At 37.7% G+C, this 19,686-nt stretch overlaps 1 protein-coding gene across 3 annotated transcripts in view; it reads right to left on the bottom strand.

Annotated features, from left to right (window-relative positions):
• The window catches only part of CDH18 (cadherin 18), a 584,308-nt gene that overhangs the window by 533,265 nt on the left and 31,357 nt on the right, over positions 1 to 19,686 (bottom strand). For 2 of the 3 annotated variants that reach the window (XM_061346697.1, XM_061346698.1), the window contains exon 1: positions 12,056 to 12,695. The exons of the other annotated variant lie outside the window; for it this stretch is intronic. The gene's annotated coding sequence lies outside the window, so the exon portion shown is untranslated. Of the gene's footprint in view, positions 1 to 12,055; positions 12,696 to 19,686 lie in introns of those variants that run through there. 3 annotated transcript variants of the gene reach the window in all.

The raw sequence follows: 19,686 nt of genomic DNA, 5'->3' as shown, positions 1-19,686 counted from the left end.
CTATTTTGCAAATAGTACCATCAACTATAGCTTACTTTTATCCTAGAGGTCTGGTCCTCTGGCACCCCTGCACGCACACACCCAGCCTCCCACCACCTCTGGGGTTTGCCCTACATCCTCCCTATTCTCTTTCCTTTTACCTCCACTGCTTCTTGTCTAACAGAAATTCAACCTTAACAACTTGCATGTCACCCACCACCACCTTCTGGCAAACAGACTTTGGCTGCAGTGTCCCAGGCGACTTTCCTTGAGATTTAACATCCCAGTGCTCAAAGGCCTCACTCTTGAACCCTCAGTGTTCGGGTGCACCTTTACCAGCCCAGCCAGGACCAGCAGCTCTACTGCAGCAAACGCGACAGAAAACCAACAAATCCCAGCCCCCCCAGTACCAGGGTGAGTCACATGAACAACAGGGACTATGGCAGCACAACCCTTCAGACAAGGGCCCCTACACTGCCACCATTTCAAGCAGAAAAAGGCGTGGAAGAAAAAGCAGCAACCCACACAACCCACTGCACCTCTGCACTCCCTCATCCTCTCACTGGCCGACTCCTGCAGCCCCAACCTCCCGCCCCTTGCTCTGGCCAGGGCTTGCCACACCACACGGCGGGTGTTTGGTGGCATAAGCAGCTCCCTCCCACACTTACTGCTGCGCTCCAGAAAGTTCTGTGAGGGGAGGGGTCTGGTCTGGTCCAGTCAGGTCCTAGTCTAGTCTAGTCTTATCCAGTCCAGTCTTGTCCAATCTAGTCCAGTCTACAAAGGGACTGAAAGGACCCTGGCAGGAGAAGGCTTACTGCAGAGCCTGGCTCTTCACTCATCTGCAGGGTATGCTCAGTCATGTACAGTGAAAACATGTGAGAGTGTGAGATGTTGTATTGGTACTTTGCCCTTTGTTTCAGCAGCATGGTGGTAATTGGTTCATATGTTACTCTTGCCATGTTTAAAGGGTGTTGTTCTCCCTGACTTAAAGTCACCCTCACATCAGCTTTTCTTACCATTAAACAAATTATTTTGTTGATGAAGGTATCCATCAGATTTGCATAGGTTATAAGGAGGTAGCTGTTGTTAAACTGTACTTGAGTGCAGTGTATGTGTTCTGAATACACCCTCTTATTTCTCTGTAAGGAGTAGGAGTTACAGAGCCTGCTGGAATTTTATTTATTATTATTATTATTATTATTATGATTTGACAAATATTTATCAACAGCAGAACAGATTGCCTCAGCTAGAGGAAAATGACAAAGGCTTAGTGCATCTCATGGTCTGCCCAGAAGGCTGATTGTTATAAATTACTTTATTGAACCATGACTCTGCTCAGCATTATGTACCTCAGTGAACCGAGCAATCAACACTGCTAAATGGGGGTCATTCACAGCAAAATGTTAGTGCTGAACAAGCCTACCTTTTTATTACAATGCACAATTTGTTCCCATTTCAGTTTCTCTGGCGGATACATTTTATTCTTGAAAGTCCTGGACCATTGAGACTTCAGTTTTCAAACAGAAGCTTCCTGATTGTGGTTATACAGACACAGGTTGTACAGTTGTAGGTATCTATATGCACTTGCTTGTATGTGTTTACACATAAACCAATTGTAGCTGTAATACCAATGGAAGTTACATCAAATGCAACTCTCAGACTAGATAATACATAAGAAAATAAGTTGTTCACTACTTATGACTGAATATCAATCACCCAGTATAATTTGTTATGTGTGACTGAGCCCACACACAGTTTGGTGAAACAAATTATGGAACAAAAGCAGTTTGTGCTGTAGAGGCAAAAATTGCATTAAATACATTTGTGACATAGTTGCAACATCTGAAGAGTAGGAATAGATTGGCTTTTTGCTCCTAATGAATGCTTTCAGCACAGAGTTTAAATTGAGGCACCTAGGAAACTGAGTTGAATTCTGTTAAATGTTTTTTTCTCCTTAGTACATTAAGGGGAATATTTTCTAGGTAAACCTAGTATTATCCTTGAATCATTCATTCTGTAATTGGCAACATACCAGTGCTCAAAGTAAGGAAAGAAGTCTCCTGGTTTAACTCTGATTTTTTATTTAAATCACTAACTTCAGAAGAAAATAATCCATGATTAAAGAGGAGCATACCTATCACTACATTATTCCAATGTATCAAATTTAGATTTTAAGTGTTTTCTTGGTTGATATAATTCATACTTATTTGTATGAAATATATGACATGGAAGATTTATACATTAAATATCATTTTGCATCTTGAAAAATTTAAGCTGTTGTAGAACATTTTCAATGGTGTTCCTGACTTTCTGAATTTTATGAATTATAGCTAGGAGACTCAGGTTTACATCTATTCCCCAAAAGCCTAATACCTCTAAGACTATCCTCCTCCTGAGAAGGGAAGGGGACAAAGAGGACATAAATGTTCATTAATGCAAAAGAAGAACATAGGATCAACTAGGTTGGAAAACCCCTTTAAGATCATCAAGTCCAGCCATTACCCCAGGACTGCCAAGACCACCCCTAAACAATGACATTGAGGGCCTCATCTACATGTTTTTTGAACACTTCCAGGGATGGTTCCAATACCTAACCACCCTCTCTGTAAAGAAATTTTCCCTAATATCCAATCTAAACCTCTCCTGGTGCAGCTTGGGGCCATTACCTCTTGTTCTATTGCTTGTTACTTGGGAGAAGAGTTACCCCCACCTCACTACAACCTCCTTCCAGGTAGTTGTAGAGAGTGATTAAAGTCCCCCCTGAGCCTTCTCTTCTCCAGACTAAACAGCCCCAGATCCCTCAGCCATTCCTCATAAGACTTATTCTCCAGACGCTTCACCAGCTTTGCTGCCCTTCTCTGTACCTGCTCCAGCACCACAAAGTCCTGGAGAATAACATGGAGACTTGTCAAAAAATGTAACATAGATGTTATATTTCTTTGGTCCATGTCAAGATAAATAATCCTATGTGTCTGGTTCATGGGAAAGAATTAATTTATTATTTGAGAAAGAATTGTCAGATCAAACAGCAGTAAAAAATGGGGCCTTCATTACATCTTGCTTTCCATTTCCTAAACAAGGAATTCATTCTTACTTTATTTGGTGATATATATATTTTTTTAATTTGTTAAAAAAATTGCTCAAAATCTCTAAATATATATGTTTTGATAACTAATATTGTGAACAGGAGTGTACAGTGATAGTAGCAAGGAACAGTACTTGTCTTCATGATGGAAAAAAAGCCCCTGATGATAACTTCATATGGTAAAAAAGATTACATACCTAAATTACTGGTGGCTACAGCAGTTCGGAATATGATGGAATAAGTATAATTAGAAGTCATGGGAATTATGATGACAATGTATCATCTGACACATAGCACATTAGCCAAAATTTACATGCTGCTTTATGCCAGAGCAGTTTTGTTGGGTCAGAGGAAATAATCATCTGGGCTTTTGGAACACTGGAGGCAGATGATGTGTAGTGTCTGATTTCAAAAGAAGTAAGCCGTTTGTTAGAATTACTGACTTAAGAAATCTAATCAGTGACTTTGAGTATTCACAATATTTTGGGAAAGAAAAAAAAAAACAAAACCCCAACAACAACAACAACAACAACAAACCCCAAACCCAAAACAAACAAACAAACCAAAACCAAACCCCAACAACCCAGCATATACTATTTTTTATCTGAAATAAAACTAACGGGGGTGGGGGTGGGGGTAGGGTTTGGCTGACTGAGATCTTGAAAGAAAATTCTGTAGTAGACTCAGTTGTTCATATGTATGCATCTATAATGGAACTGAGATTTAAAAGAATGTCATATAAAACAACAGCTGTGTAGCTTAAGTTCAAGATAATGCTACCAGGACAAGATAATTTGTCAAAGATATTCTTGTTTTGGACACTGCTGTTCTCTTAAAACTTTGTAATATGGCGTGACTACATGCTAGCAGTCAGACAGGATGATAACAAAAGATGTGAGGTTTATGACATTGTGGTGGGGTTGTATGTTTATCTAGATGTTCCCCAGAAAGTGAAGTCAACTTTACTGTGTCTTCTTAGAGTAAGGTGCAACTTTGGTTTGAACAGTTTTCGTCAGTATGAAAATAACTTGCGACAAGATCTACTAATTGTATCCCTGCAAGACTTCACTGATGCTGTCTTCCTGGTCCCATGCGTCTGGGAGTTAGTCGGCTCAGATTACTGGTAAGCAGTTTTACAAGGTCTTAGATACTTTGTGACAGTCAAACAAGGCATGGATACACAATGCAAAATGAACATGTTCCCGGAGTGTTCTCTCTGACCTTCAAAGTAACAAGTACATGACACATCTGCTTGGAGAGGCTTTGGGGTATGAAATTCAGGAGCGATTTTCCTTTTATAATGGACACAGTAGAGCTTTCACACTTTGCTCCAGCTTTGCTAGTGATAAGCGGTTTCATAATAGCTATAATTCTGGCCACTGATGCTAGTTTTATTGGCACAAGGTAATAAAGAGTAGACACTGATCTCATTGTTGCAATTTTGCTAGTCAAATTCTACACTTCACTACAAGATGTTTGAAAATCAGCAAGGCGGTGCTTGATGTGCAACAGTGTGTAGTATTAATGGGCAAACCTCCAAGATTGGGTGCCTTGAATGTCATCCAAGCTTACCTGAAGATGCTAAGCTGCTTCAAATTGTCTCAAAATAGGACAGGGATCTTGAAAGTAGGTTTCCCTGGAAGGTGTTTACTTGAAGATGATTTCAAATGCTTTCTCATACAGTATTGAGAAAGTATAGTCTATTATAAGTTAAATGACAAAAATACAAAGGATACATACATATTAGTTAATCTAAGTCAAGAAAATGCACCAGGTGCAGACATTGTCAGATGAAAAAAAAAAATAAATGTAGAAGTAATGTCCATTCGCTTTCACTTGTTAACGTTTTCCTGTGCTTGTGTATAGTCAGAAGCCACTAGAAAGTTACAACACTGCTTTCAGAACTGTCCCTACATACGTATCAGTAAAGCTGTGTTGCACAGAACTTAGAACTCTTGATGGGTCTTGGGAAGCAAAGAGCAACAAAGCAGTACAATGTATTTTCAGTAGTTTTTAGAACTTGGGCAAGACTATATACCCCTATGAAAACCGGATATATTGAACAATTGAAAGTAATGTATTGCTTTTTTAATTTCTTGCATATATAATTTCCATAGGCTACAAAACATTAATACTGTCATTGTTAATATTCTTGGCCACAAAGAGCTGTTATTGCTAATAACTGCACAGTATTAAGAACAAACCTGTTTCAGTATGTACAAGGAAAAAATTTATTACAATAGTTTTTGACAGTTAATGGTGTTCAACTTTGACATCTCGCCCAAAGGTGAAATTGTGTGAGTTTTGGTGTGTTTGGAGGGCTTTTTTTTTTTTTTTTTTTTTTTTGGATGGTTTGAGGGGGTGGTGTTAGGGTTTGGGATTAGTTGGATGTTTTTGTGGTTTGTTTTTGTTTGTGGGGTTTTGGTGATTTTTGGGGGGGAGTTGGGGTTTCTTGTTTGTTTTGTGTGTTGTTTCTTTTTTTTTGGGAGGGGGTGTTGTTTTGTTTTGTTGCTGTTTTTTGGGTGGTTGAGCTTTTTTTTTCTGTTTAATACTGAAGGAAGACAAAATCCTTCAGAATCCCTTCTCCTAAATCAGTTACCGAGTTCTGGCGTAGGGAAGGAGGAAGATGCATAAATAATTAAGATGTTGCCATAGCTTTGTTACTGCTGTAAGCACATTAATTCTCAGTGTTACACATCTGTCAGAGAAGGACAAAGAGATACTTCTCACTATCACCTGCTCTGCAGGACTTCGTTCAGTTCACTTTATACTCCACAGACCAGTGTTAATAATTGCTGTTCCAGTGTAAGATTTGTCCATGCCTTGTTCCTGAGCCAAACACAATCAGTGTTTTGTAAAGCAGCAGCACTTTTGGCTCAATTCTAAATATTCTCAATTTCAAGTAAACACAAAAATTTTAAGAGCTTTTCTCCAAATTGTACAGCTTCAATGGCATTTTGTTGCATGCTGCACAGCAAACGTTTCTGCTATCTCACCACATTAAAGCTGATGATGTTAACTAAACACTTTCAGTATCAGGCAAAATAACATTTTATTGTTAGGATACTGGCATTTGATGATCTGCATTTCTTGGTAGCACCTTCCTCATAACTTGTAACTTCAAGCAACCTCAGATCACAACTGATAACCCCTTTTTTTCTACGGAACATGGACAACACGTTCCATATTGGATTTTACATGACTGTATTGTTAAAAAATTGTGAATTCACTATAATACGTACACATACATCTGTGTCAAATACAGGCAGTAAAGTACAAGATTAAATATAGGTAGTTGCAGATAAATATGTGCATATATGTATATTTAGCTTTAACCCAGCGATTGTATGCAAATATGAGGAAGCTGAAGGCTGTTCTTTCAATGAAATTACACAAAAAGGAGTTGGGAAACACCAGCACTTGCTAAGTTCTGTTTTTTTGGGTTTTTTTTTCTTTCCAGTAAAGCAATTAAGAGCAAAAAGTCTTGGTTTTTATTACATTATGATGTGTATTTTAGTCTGTGCTGGTATAATTCGTCTTTAAAATGATTTGATAATATATGTGTGAGTTACTTTTATAAAATTATCTATTTGTTAACATCTAGACATATGAATGATGCCCTGCATATAATACAGAAAGCCATGGAACAGGGAAAAAAAAAAAAAAAAAAAAGAAAAGTATTTCTTATTTGAATATGTGTCTGAAGAAATGAAATTCATCAGAGACAAATAATTTATTCATGCTTAATAGAGCATGCCAGGCTGTTGCAGGTTTCAGTAGCTGAATCTTAGTGACTTCCATTTGCCATAATAATCTTTACATCTATACATCCATTTTCATTCAGAAGTATTTCAAAGTGCTTTGCATAGTGTGTGTATATAAGGGATAAATTAACCAACCAGTAAATTAAAATTACCTCTGAAGTGAAGCTCTGCAGAAACTTGTGGCAAGAATATTGCATGTGCTTAGGTTTTTTGGAGTTTTGGTTGGTTTGTTGGGGTTTCTTTGATGAAATTTCATTGATTTTGAGTAAGCAGAGCATAAAATTAAACTGTGTGTTATTGAGGAGAAAAGAGTCTTACAGCTGGGACCCTTGAATCTAACCAAGAAGAGGTCTTTGTTACTTGCTTCTTAAATAAAGTCAGGATAACTAATTTTGCCAGTTCTGCTTTTCACTGTTACTTATTGAAATGCAAGCAAGTCATACTTAACTTTAGCCACCTTTTATTAATGGAAAAGACCTCTTCCACTGACAGTAAACCAATCTGTGTGATGCTGTATTTGCTATATGCTAACAGCATAGTTATTGAAGATCATCTGCCATCAGTCTAAACCATCAGTCATATATCTCAGAAATTATACATGATTTATTCTAGGTTTTTTTTTGCAATTTTGAATATGCTGCATGAAACTAAGGCAGTTTCCCAGCAGTAGGCACAATGTCTTCAGATTCTATTTGGAAATTCTAGGTGTTATTTAACAGACCCAAGCACTTTCTTGCAGGTTGTAAGACAGTTGCTATAAACATGTGCATAAATTGAGAGACTATTCATATCTCAATCCCAAGAAAAGGCATAATTCTTTAGCTTTAAAAGACCCCAACAAAACAACATTGAGGTAATTCCAGCTTGGCCAAATTACTCTCCTAGATCATGAATGTACAGTGCCACAAAGAGTGTCAGCCCTTTTTTTTTTTATATATATATTTTTTCCTGAATGGATATGGTAGTATTGGAGTCTCTAAGACAAGCAATGTAAAGCAGCAGACTGGTCAGGGGGGGTAAAGTCATCTACAACAAATAATTATTTCTTTTTTTTTCTTTCATGGTTGACAACAGTAAGAAAATCTATCAAAACTAGAACAGGTGGACAACTATTTTGATGTCTCTTGACACTCATTTCTGCTGGCCTCACTTCAGCATGTTGCTGCAGTGCTTGCAACTACCTTGCTGTACTTTACAAAAGATAGTATCATAGAATCATAGAATAGTTTTGGGTGGAAAGGGCCTTCAGATCATCAAGTTCCAATGCCCCTGTCATGCGCAAGGACACCTCACACTAAATCATCTCACCCAAGGCTTCGTCCAATCTGGCCTTGAGCACCAGCAGGGATGGAGCATTCACAGTTTCCCTGGGAAACCCATTCCAGTGCCTCACCACCCTAACAGGAAAGAATTTCCTCCTTATATCCAATTTAAACTTCCCCTGTTTAAGTTTAAACCCATTACCCCTTGTCCTATCACTACAGTCCCTAATGAACAGTCCCTCCCCAGCATCCCTATAGGCCCCCTTCAGGTACTGGAAGGCTGCTATGAGGTCTCCACGCAGCCTTCTCTTCTCCAGGCTGAACAGTCCCAACTTTCTCAGCCAATCTTCATAGGGGAGGTGCCCCAGTCCCCTGATCATCCTCGTGGCCCTCCTCTGGACTTGTTCCAACAGTTCCATATCCTTCTTATGTTGAGGACACCAGAACTGCACACAATACTCCAAGTGAGGTCTCACAGGAGCAGAGTGGAGGGGCAGGATCACCTCCTTCGACCTGCTGGTCATGCTCCTTTTGATGCACCCCAGGCTACGGTTGGCTTTCTGGGCTGCAAGCACACACTGCCGGCTCATGTTCATTTTCTCATCAGCCAGCACCCCCAAGTCCTTCTATGCAGGGCTGCTCTGAATCTCTCCTTTGCTCAGCCTGTAGCTGTGCCTGGGATTGCTCTGACCCAGGTGTAGAACCTTGCACTTGTCATGGTTAAACTTCATAAGGTTGGCATCAGCCCCCCTCACAAGCATGTCGAGGTCCTCTAATCTACTAATTTTCTCAATCTGGCTATTGCTATATAGCATTTGACTATTCAGTAGTTATTTCTCACCAGCTCACACAAAGAATAGTACAAGCTTCACAACCCATTTCAGGTACAGTGGTGCAATGCATACAGTAATACTAAAATAGGCAGGACAAAAGATGTTAGAATTTGGACCACAGTACCTTCAGTGCAGCTGCTGGCGTGAGTAAATGTTTGCAGAACTGAAACTACCTCTTTCACTTTGTGCAGTGCACAGTCATTCAAAAATCTTGGTGGTATACTCTGCTCTTCTGAAAGCAGGCTGTGTAATAAGGTGTATGTCTGTGCTATATACTTAAGGTTGCTATCAGTACAATAGGACAGTACTTTTCAGGATAATTTTTTGTCTCAGTGCTAGCTGCACTGTTGGTTACAGTTACTGGAATAAGTAAACAAGATTTTTGGACATTAATGGTGCTTCATATTAGATCTGTTCAGTCAAATTGACTAACATCCCCAGAGATTACTTGAAAATAGTGTGTTCCTGCTGAACATGTTCCCTGCTTCTCCTTTACGGGGCACAAAATAACTTCAAAACCATATAACTATCAGTGGAGGAACTCTCCTCTTTCAGTTTTGTGCACTAAAAAAAAAAGCAACCAAAACCCAAAAACTGAACAAACAAACAAAACCACACAGCAACACCCCCCCTAAAAAAACATCAAACAAACCCAAACCAACAACAAAACCCAAACCAGAAACAAAACTGCAAAAACCAAACAACCCAGCTATATCTGCTGATGTACTTTGGTGTGTGATAACATAGGAGGAAAGAGCCCCCTAATGGCTTCAAGTTCTCTTGGAAAATAAAAATATATTTCACTTTCTGTGAGTTCAAGCTGGAAAGCAATGCAAAATGAGTTTCAAGAAGGCTAGATCAGTCTTTCCAGATTAACAGCAATAGAAACTCTAAAGAACATGTACAATTTGTGATATATAAACTCTTAAGATCTTTCTGATTTTATTTGGGGTTTTCTTGGGGGTGGGTTGTTGTTTTTTGGGTTTTTTTTTCCTCCTTTTGCCTTTTTTTTTTATCTTCCTGAGGTTTTGTTTTTGTGGGGTTTTTTAATTTTTTTTTTTAGCTATTTTCCTATATCTGACAAAACAAAATGCTTACACTGCAAATCTTTATTGGTGAAATTAATAACATATTTTGTGAATATAAACTGAAGTAATTGTTTGAGCTTCTGATTTTGTTTTGTGTTTAATAACGTTTAAATGGAATATTCTCTTTGGGTAAACATATACTTTCTAGCGTCATTTGGCATTTCACAGTTAGTATGTAACCTGAATAGTAACAGATAATAATCTGGTGAGAATTGTATCGCTGTCTTTGAAATCATAAAATTAGCATGATTTTATTTCCAGTTACAAAATTATAAGCTATATTTAGTGAGCACGAGTATAGTTAATAAGGCTTTTCAGGGAGAGAAGAGAGAAGTAAATAAGAGCTATAAGACAGCTTTTGAGCATACATAAAAATTATTTTTACAAGTCAAACTGCACATGAAATATTTTGAGGCAGGCCTTATGTTTTGTAAGGAGCTAAAGTGCATTAGACATCCAGTTGTCTTAAATCCTCACAAAATTCTGTCTACATTTGGTAGATCGAGCTCTTGATACCCAGGTCATTTTTTACTGGTAAAATTTTCTGTTAAAATGTAAAGAGTTTCTCGCCATTATTTATAACCGGATTCTGACACTCTGACTCTGTATAGTCATTGTATGCAGAATTTTATGGACTAATATGCCATTCAATAAAATCTAAGGTTTTAAAGCATGCTACCTTTAAAGAATTTCAGAAAGAAACATTGAAAATGCTGATGTGGATCAATTAAATATATAAAAACCAAAATAGACATTATTCACAGAAAAATATGAATAAGGTCATAATGCCTAAGATCCCTAACATTTGTAATGTCTTTTATGAATTATAAATAATAATTTTGTCAGCTATGGAAATTTCATTTCACATTTGGGATTTTGACACATCACTAAGTATTTCATATGGTGCTCTATAGAAATTTATAAAAATATCTTGGTAGAAGAAGAGAAGAAACTGGAGTTTCTAAACCGGGCAAATCACTGGAAAGTTGTACCTGGCAGCATGAAAAGCTGCTTGAATGCTTGACGGAGTAGACTGATGCCATTGTTTCACCCAGAGAGAGTAAGCCCAGGTATATGCAGGATTATGAAAAGCAGCAGGTATATGAAAACTCCTTTCAGTTTGGAGCAAGGTGCAGAGTGCACAAAGTGATGGGTAAGGTGGTTTGGATTACCACAGTTGGAAGAAAGGCATTACTAATGAAGTGACAGTGCTGTCTTCTTAGCGTCATGCTCCCATGGACTGTAAACACTGAGTCAGTCAACTTCCTGACTTGCTACATAACCAAAAGATGGGTTATTTCAGTTTTAGCTTGTCTTCAAAATCATAGCAGCCTATCATAGCAAAACTCTTTTCAACACAAGCCCAAGGAAATATGTAGATAGTTTAGGTAGAGCTAGGCAGTTGGGAAACAGTAGTGTCAATATCACACCTAAACAAGCAATCAGTCCATGGGATGGCTGCTTCAAGTGTGCATCACAGCATAACGGAACATCCTAGGTTTTATATTTCAGGTCATAAGCCTTGATCTACAATTTGCAGGCAGAATGTTAACAATAACTACTGTATCTATCTATAAAAAGATGGCAGTCTAATGCTATACTGTTTAAAGCAGGTCATGTTTGTTCAGCAGAGGTAAGCTTGCAGTCAAAAGACAGATAGTGTTTCAAACTACTGACAAGCACAGAGAAATCCTCCAGGTAAGTGTTCTCTACCTTTTAACATGTAAAATAATGTAATAGGAGAGAGCTTGTATGCTCTTATTACTCCAGGATGCTTATCATGTGCCAGACAACTTACATTAAAACATCACACAAGTAGTTAGAAATCATCTTTACTGGCTGTTTCATTCCCATTTACTTGAAGGGTAAACCACAATAAATGCAATGCACAATCCGTGCCCTGTTCTTAATTGTCTTCGTGTGTACACAGTATTTGATACATACCATCTGTGAGTGAAAATTTTAAGTGCAGTACAATATGCAAGACAGAAAAAGAATAATTCCTTTTATAGATACTCAGAAAAGCAAAAGATAATTTCCTTACCTGGAAGATGAAACTCTGTATATCATCAGTACTGTGTGAGCTAAGGGGACAGGATGATTTTTTGTCTTCTGTGATAAGCCTTTCTTCAGAGATGCAGAACATAAGAAATGTGATTTAAGTGAAACGAACTATTCCAACATCCAGTCTGTTATCAGTTGCACTGGATTAGAGCTGGCATCCTCTTGGAAATGAAAAAAGGTAGCTCAGCAAGTTGTCCACTGAAGGAGCTCGTTATCAGTGTTATCAGGCACCAGCAGTCACATACTGATGCTACAGTGTGTACAGTCTCCCTCTATTGCGCGCTTTCTCTCCTTGCTCTCCCTTTCTCTCTCACCCTGACGTTCACACAGCTCTGAGTCTGAGCTCCTTCTGCTGCTGTATAATCAATCTAGCCTGTCTGAATCTAATAGGCCTCTATTTAACCAGCCAATCAATAGCACAGATTCTGCTGCTGCTCCCCGGGGTCTTTTCCAGGAGTGGTACAAACAATAAGAGTTTGGCCAGCAGTTTAACCAAGTATTTTTCATTATATTATCTCCCTTAAAGGAAAATTGTTTAGGAGAGCCCAGGTTCACAGCTGTCTTTCTGAGGTTTTTTCATCAGAGTTATATAAACATGCACATTGCACTGCACTAGCATTCTAAACACTTAAACTTTTATCCTTTCTGTGCATTTTAGAGTAGATAAACCCCAATAATACATTAGAAAAAAAGGGGGGAAATGCACACACTTGCTCCCCCCACTCCCCAGTTTAGAAATGAACCCACATGGCAAGCCTTAGGCTTTGTATTACAAAAAGTCCAGTAGCAAATGCTGTAACCTAGACCTTTTTATAGCAAGTGTGGAAATTAGGCATAAACCAAGAAGCAGCAGAATCGTGCTTCTAATTCCTATCATCTTGAACTGCCTTCTTTGCTGTTTATGTTTCAACTTGTATGATTTTTATTTTTCTTCTTAAGAAAAGAATATATGGAGACAATGTAGATTCATATATAGAAGGAAATGAAGACACAATGTCAACAGATGGGACCACTTTTTCTCATAAAATAGTGAACAGGACTAACTGAAACATGGAGTTAACAATGAATACTTGTTGTACTTTAAAATCAACTTTTTAGTTGAAGTCTGTTACTACACTGTGTTCCCCACATATGGAGGCAACAGACTGTTCTTTAGTAGCTGAAACCAAAATTTCAGGATAACTATTGTGCAAAGTGAGATTTTTAACACAACAGACTGACATTCCTTTTCATTTTGTTTTTAGTTTAGAGGCACTAATCCTAAGAACATTGATTTGCAACCTGGTCATTCTGGTTGCAGTTCAAAATTATGAACTGACTTTCATGCTGAAGCAATGTGTGGGAAAATATCTACCATAGTGCTGAGTCCAGAGGGTGGGTTTCACAGGTCACAGATGCTTCCACATCCCAGCATATTGGTGCTACTATATTGGTGTTCTGTCATTTGAAACAGAAACTGTAACTAGAGAACGCCGTGAGTGGAATGCATTGGGTGGTTTTCTAGAGAACATACTGTCCCATTCTTGGTGGTGCCCTCATATATGCTTCTTGCAGAAATTCATTTGATTGCTGCTATAGAATCCAGAAACAAAATGAGAGTTTTGATTTTCTGCCTCTTAAGTGCTTGCACTCTCTATCAGTCTAAGGCTCTGTCAACACATTCATTGTATTAAGACCTTATGCCTAGAATCCTATACTGAGAACTGGAAGTGAAAGTCTGTTTATTCCATGGTTAAATTTCCTGCTTAGGGTTAGCATAGGTCAAACCTCCTACCCAAGCAAGACCAACATTGTCTACAGTCTTTACACAGAATCTGACATAAGCAAGTGGATGTCCTGATAATTAAACTGAAGTTTCTTATGACAGCCTGGCTTATTGGGGTTCATACTTGCTTCACAGGACTTCTTGTGTAAGCTCTAAGGAGTGGTCAAGAAGGGTTCCTTTCCAGTCCCTTTATCAGAAAATCTCCCATTAAACACATTTATAGAGCCCTGTCAGATGGTTTATGACCTACATAACCTACCTAGGCATCCAGACTTCTTGGATAAACAGAAGCCAGTGCTACCAAGTCACCAGTTTTATGTTATTAGTCTCTTGAAAATTCTAGTCAAAGAATAAAAAGGAAAGACAACAGGAAGAAAAAGACCCACTATTAAACTGGAGTTTGCAACAGAAAAGAAATGTATGGTGTTCATAAAAATTAAGGGACACTTCTAAGCCTATTAGGAGATACAGAGCTGCTGGAAAAACATTTCTGTTTAGTCTGAGTGTTTACACAAGAGCATGTGTAAGGTCACATAACGGCAGAAAATAACAGTATAATGTTAACAATACAACATTTATGCACTTGAATCTTTTTCAACGCACAGACAAAATGAAAAAAAAAAACAAACCAGGAAACAATAAAGACACAGTATCCACAATATCATAGTATCAACTAAAAATCTCCAAGTCCTTAGTTGCATATGGAATGCCTCATTAACTGCAATGCACAAAACACATGTAACACATGTCTCAAGTGATTTAAGTGGTCTGCTTCAGCTAAGTGATGTTTCTGGATAAAGAAGATTAAAACCAGTAAATAAAAATTAAGATGGATAGAATTATGGTTATACAGTTGTATGAGTGAATCTGCTAGTGAAAGTGTGTAAGGCCATATATTGTCATATATATTGGAAGAAGGGCCATTACAGTGAATGGTGTTCTGCCCTTAAGGGGAGAGTGGGAGCTGAGAGGGATAGGGTAATTTAAAGGTTATTCTGAATCTTAGTGAGAAAGGCCCGTTAGAAATGATGTAATAAAATATCTGCTTTAATAAGTGTGAATAAAGAGTACAATAGATAGAGCTATACTGGCAACCCTTTCGTGCAGCACAGATCATGGGTGAATTTTCCTACAGCACACTGAAGCACACTCCATCCATGGAGAGGTTATTTTCTTCCTCCAATGCTGTTGTGCCCTTTATTTTCTGTAACAAAAAGAATCACATGCTGTCTCCAGACATGCTGGTTTGTTATTTCTATCTTAACACTCACCAGTAGAGTCTAGGCTGGCATGGGGCACACCAATAGGTTCCCTTAAATCATGAAAGCACATGGGCTGCCCTAGCAGTAAGCATGGGACCCAAGAGAGCCAGCATGGTTTGACAAAGATCACTCACATTGCGGAACACAGCGTTTTCTGCAAGGCTCCCCATGCAGATGGAAGGAGCACTGTCGTGGAGATCAGAGTGGAAGCAGTTTACCTTTAACATGCTTTTTCTGAAATTTTTCTTCCTGACAAAGTTTCAGCTTCTTTCTACATGTAATCTGATCTAGCCCATGTAAACCAATCAGTAGTTACATGTGAGGTACTATCACAAAATTATATATTGTGCAGTTTGATATTTCAGTGTTTTTTTTTTGTTATTATCGACACACATACAGGATAGCTTTAGATGCTACATATGCTGCATGGAAATTGTGTTTGTTAGAACACTTTTGTGTTGAATATATATGAAAATATCTCTGGCTTTCATGTCTGTGGTAGAGTATGACAAACTTTTAATTATGTATAGATACAGAGTAGCATAGCATAATGGTTTGGGACTGTACAAATATATCTGCAGTGGATAATATAAATGGTTAGTATCTAGACAAATAGACGTTTAATACTGCAGTGTTTAATACTGAGACTGGTGTTTAAGGTTGAATCACTGAAATACTGATATAAACAATGTTAAAGTAGTTTATAATAGAAGGCTTAGATTAGTAGCATAGAATATATACTCTAGTAAGAAGACCTGGACATTTACCCATTAGAATACTTCTGCTTGTGAGTGCTGTGGTTTTATATATCAAATGTAGCTCCCTAGGAGAAATTGTTTTTCTCTATTTCAGATTCAATTAACAAACACAAAATATGTTTCTTACCTCAAGATCCCAACAACAGTCAAGGTTGCCTTTCTGTAACCAAGTAATCAAAGGAAAACCAGAATATTCAGCTCTGTAAGACTAAGTCTTGTGAGCATGTAATGATGGAATAGCAGATGTTGCCTATGGTTTAATGGTGGTGGCAGTCCTGGGGTAATGGTTAGACTTGATGATCTCAAAGATCATTTCCAACATAGTTGATTTTATGATTCGATGATTCATAGAGATGCCTTTGATGGACTCCCTCATGACAAAAATAAAAATAAAAGTCAGGGTTGTATATTTTACACTTTTTCCTGGAAAGAATGAGTTAATGTTTTTTTTTACATTGAACCTAAACACTGGTTCTATTAATCATACAATTGCTGAGTAATATTTCACTGATATAGGTATAATTCAGGGTTTGAGTCCCAAGAAGTCTTAGTGTATTCTTAAAATGCTCAGGCTATTCACATGCTTAAAATTGCATATTGCATACTTTGGTATGCAATGTAGAAACCTAAAACATTATTTATAGTCATACTGATACTTAGGAAAAGTATTTCTCCACAGGTGGGATACAAAGCTGTCTTTAAAGTTTCTTTTAAATGCTTGAATGTAAATACAAGGATACTGTTGCCTTTGTTGGCGTGGCGACCTGGTTCAGGAACGGCACAGCGACCAACCCCAGGCCGCTCAGTCCATCAGCTCACGGACACCAATGTGGTGGATGGCAAATGGCGTTTATTGGCGAGTAACACGGTGTTATATAGCCTGGGTTTACAACGTCACGTCCGTCTGCTTACGACCTAGGCTAGGACCTATCGGCTACTCAGAGGGGGGCCTTATCTTTCCGTACAGTGCGACATCTTCCGATCGCCAGACCCTAACTACCTACAGGATACTGAAGGTAGATCTTGTCAATTTTATTTCCTTTTTCCTTTGAAAAATTCCCTTTCAGATCCTGAAAAGCACGCTTAGGAAGGAAGCCTATATACAGGTTATGAGAGGTAAGTAACAATACATAGTTTCTGGTGTTCTATATAGCTGTTCTCATTATTTCTTGTGGAGTAGGTAAATCTGTTACAGTTTTGCTTGAAAGCTTGTTTTTATTTCAAGCTATAGAAGCTTGAAAGCTATATAATATTTAAGTTTTGTAGCTACTCAATTCATTTTCTGTAAACATGCAAGAGAATAAGAAGGTAAATCTCCATTTGTTAAAGACTTTGACCTTAGCCAGGGAAGTTATGTATACCAATCTGATATAATGGAATACATGCACATAAACTACAATATAACATTTTCTATCTGAATGCTTTAGTGAGTCTCAGGATGAACACTGCAATAAAATGCAAACTAATATAATTGAAATAATTTACTATCATCACTGTTAATATTTATTGTATTATGATGTTTCTAGGTCAGACAGTTCTCTAGAAAAGGCAGTGATTGATGAAGGGAAATATACAAAACAAATATTAACATGTAACATTTCTAGGGCTATATTTATCTTCTGCTTCTCAATACAAAATGTAAGATCATCCATTCCAAGTTTAGAAAAGTTTCTCTTGGAATTTATCAAATCTACTTTAAATTCATACATGTCTATGATGTATTTAACACAATAGGAATTGGTCTTTTCCACAGACTTCAGAAACTTCAAAGGGCCACAATAATGGCACTGAATGAAGTGGGTTGTACTAGCCCCAAGGCCAGCTGAAATGGAAAAGCTCTCATCCATACAGCTAAATGTTTTTTTCTTCATCTCAGCATCATAGCCATGTCTAAGCTACATCTTGAAAATGTTTGTGATTATTTTTTCTTCATCTCAGCATCATAGCCATGTCTAAGCTACATCTTGAAAATGTTTGTGATTATTTCTGAATTTTGCATAATCCTTGTTGGGAAAAGTGAAAGCATTTTTTAGACATTTTAAAATACAGACAATTACTGTATTCATTTATGCAAATTTCCTGAGTCCTATTATGGTTACGTTAAACTTCTCTGAGTTGTTCACTAAAATACAGAAAAGGTAATGACTGTATTTAAAAAGAATGGGTTCTTCATGAAAATTCAGTTCGTATGGGGTCTCTAGCTTCACAAATTTAGTATTCGCATGGGGACCCGATTCTCATTAAAAGTGGTTTCTGTTCTCTAAAACATGGGCAGTAGTGAAGTCTGAAAGTGACTTCAGTAACAAACATACTTCACTAAGATATGTTTGATCTGTGTAGTCCAGCCAATGACTACAGATGCCAACATGCCACCTGTTTTTTTGTTTGTTTGTTTTGTTCTTGTTTCTTTGTTGTTTTCTTTTTTAAGTAGCTGCTGCTATAGTTTAATATGCTAAAAGCAAGCTCAGGTTCAAGCAGAGCAAGCCCAACAAACTTCAGCTCTGAGGAGCAGCGAATTTGACACAAAGTCTAAGGCCTATCATTAACAATGACAACACTCTGTGATGGGGCTGCAGGTTATAGATTTTTTTTCTCACAGCCCATACTTCTGTAGTTTCATTGTTTTTGATACTGAAGTCTTGCAAGATAGAGGTAAATTAGTTATTCTGCCATTGTCTTCAATATCAGCTCCCAGGTGCAAGAGGTACATAGTGAAAGATCTTTTCCTAAGACTAAAGGTAGTGCATCTGCCTCAGAAAAATGTGTGTTTCTGATGAGGAGAAAAGTCTGTTTATATTCAGGGTCAAAAGATGGCGGCTCCATTGGTGGCATTATGCTAAGCAGCATTGCCTTGCAAAGCTTGGAAGTTCCAGTCTGATAACAGTATTGTAAGGAGGAACCCGGCAGTACAAGTCCTGATTTTGCAGGGAGTTAAGAAACTTACTTTTCCTGCAGTAGCAGCCACTGTGTCCTACATCATGTCATGAGATTAATGCTGTTTGCCTGAATGTTCTCAACTCTTTCTTATTATGATAGGGTTGTTGTCTGAGAAGGTTTATGTTAAATTTCCATTTCTTGGTGCTTGGTAAGAACTATGGGTGTATGTGAGTAGTGTATTATATCCATTTTCATACCTTTCCATAACAAATTTTTAATGACAATGTGTTTGTAGATTATGTAGCTGTCAGTTTACAACTTGTACTGGTTTTTAATTTGATGTTACTGCTTCTTCCAGAACATGTATGAAGCTTAAATTTCAGAAGAAAATGTATATGGAGGAAAGTATTGTTTTAACTTTCTTTGTTTTTTATTATTAGTGGCACTGTAGTAATATTCGAGAGTCTAGACGCTATGCATTATGCAATGCTGAATAGCAACACAAATTACAGTATAAATGTTTTTTTAACTGAAAATGTGCTTGCTGCACAATGAGAAGCAAAATGTAATTAGTGTTATAGCACAAATAATATCTCCCCTGTGCTTCTGTGAAATATTTATTGGACTTTGCCATTGAATTAAGCCTGCAGAATTTGGCCTATGAATGTTTAAAGAAACAGATTTCCTGTGAGTGCTGGTTGGTGCTTCAAATTCTGACATCAGACCTATCAAAAAAACCCAACTAAGACAAACAAAAAACCAAAACAAAACAGCTTTAGCCTATGAGATTTCTGTCATCTAATATTTAGACTCACAATATCCTAATAGTCTTGTACAGAACAATGAGGACAATAGAAAATGTGCAAGTGCTCCAGGCATAGATGTCAGAGGAGCTGATAAACCATAGCTAATACTCAGAATTAAACTCTGTATTATATAATCATTTTGA

This window comes from Neopsephotus bourkii, unplaced genomic scaffold (genome assembly GCF_033783945.1).
Source record: "Neopsephotus bourkii isolate Nb327-2 ecotype Australia unplaced genomic scaffold, CSIRO-AGI_Nbou_v1 NB_272, whole genome shotgun sequence".
In the NCBI taxonomy this organism is placed as follows: domain Eukaryota; kingdom Metazoa; phylum Chordata; class Aves; order Psittaciformes; family Psittacidae; genus Neopsephotus; species Neopsephotus bourkii.
This window is presented reverse-complemented; position numbering and strand designations above follow the sequence as displayed.